The following is a 1,215-nucleotide window of genomic DNA, read 5'->3' on the forward strand; positions in this document are numbered from 1 at the left end:
GAAACTATGGTCTCGCAATTTGGTGATACGAAATTTTTAGTTTCAAAAAAGTATAAAAACACCTCCCGTGATATTTCAAGATATGGAGACTGAATGAAAATAAAAAAAATTTCATCGAAAAAAGTTATTCAGTTCGGAGAAAATTACATTTTTGTGGGATGGTGTCGCGGTGTAATAAACTATTTGTCACTTTTTTGGTTTTGAAAATAATTAAATGGGATTATTTGTATATTAAATTTTTTCATCATAGTTATTGAGAAGCGCTTAAGAAGAGAAGCGGTACTTGTAAAACGTCTGAAAATTACAAAAATATAAATAATACGCTTAATGGGGGTCCAGTACAGCAAGTCATAAATTTCATAAAAATTGTTGATTATAAAAATATATCTCTTATTGCATTATCATATTGTATTATATTGTATTATTATAATAAACACAATAATTCTTCATTATTATAATCAATTATTTTATTTTTAATCATTTATGATTAATTTTTATAATCTTTAAAATAATAAAAACATTGCTTTAGCAGACTTTGTGTAATTACTGCAAATGATTTATAATAAGTTCAGTAATAAAAAGCACACTACACGAAAATTTGTATACTTTCTTGGTTATTTTCGAAATCGGCCGTGTGCATAGTACGGAATTATAATTCTACAAATATGTTGCGAAGCACTTACAATTATTTAATAGCACGCTTTTCCCGTTTTAGTATTCTTTATAAATATAAGCAACATGTTTCTGATTTTCATTTTAGCTTTATACGATTATTTATAAGACTGTTTTCGAGTTTTTCGGCAATTCTGACATGCAGCGTTAAACGCGGTTTAAGCTCCCACCTAACGTCCTTTTGAAAATGTAGTGCACTTTACGAATCTCTACGGGTCATTTGATTGGTTCACTTTTCTTTAGTTGCGCGTGGCGAGACCATAGCTTCTTGGATCATAAACATAAGGTATAACATGACTGAAGATGCGCAGACCATGTTTGATTGTGACGGCTTGCGTATTGCCGTCGATTAAACTCGTTGATTTTATAATCTCAGTAGATAAAGAAGAAACTTTCTTTATCTTTGGATACGAGTTAATTTAAATTCGTATAAAAAATTATTAATTGTTTTATGAAATTGCTTATTAAAGTTATTTAGGGTGTTAGTATAAATTCTTCAACATTCTCTCTCTCTCTTCTTCTTTAATTTTAGGATAAAATAAT

The sequence above is a fragment of the Belonocnema kinseyi genome, chromosome 6, assembly GCF_010883055.1.
Source record: "Belonocnema kinseyi isolate 2016_QV_RU_SX_M_011 chromosome 6, B_treatae_v1, whole genome shotgun sequence".
Lineage (NCBI taxonomy): Eukaryota > Metazoa > Arthropoda > Insecta > Hymenoptera > Cynipidae > Belonocnema > Belonocnema kinseyi.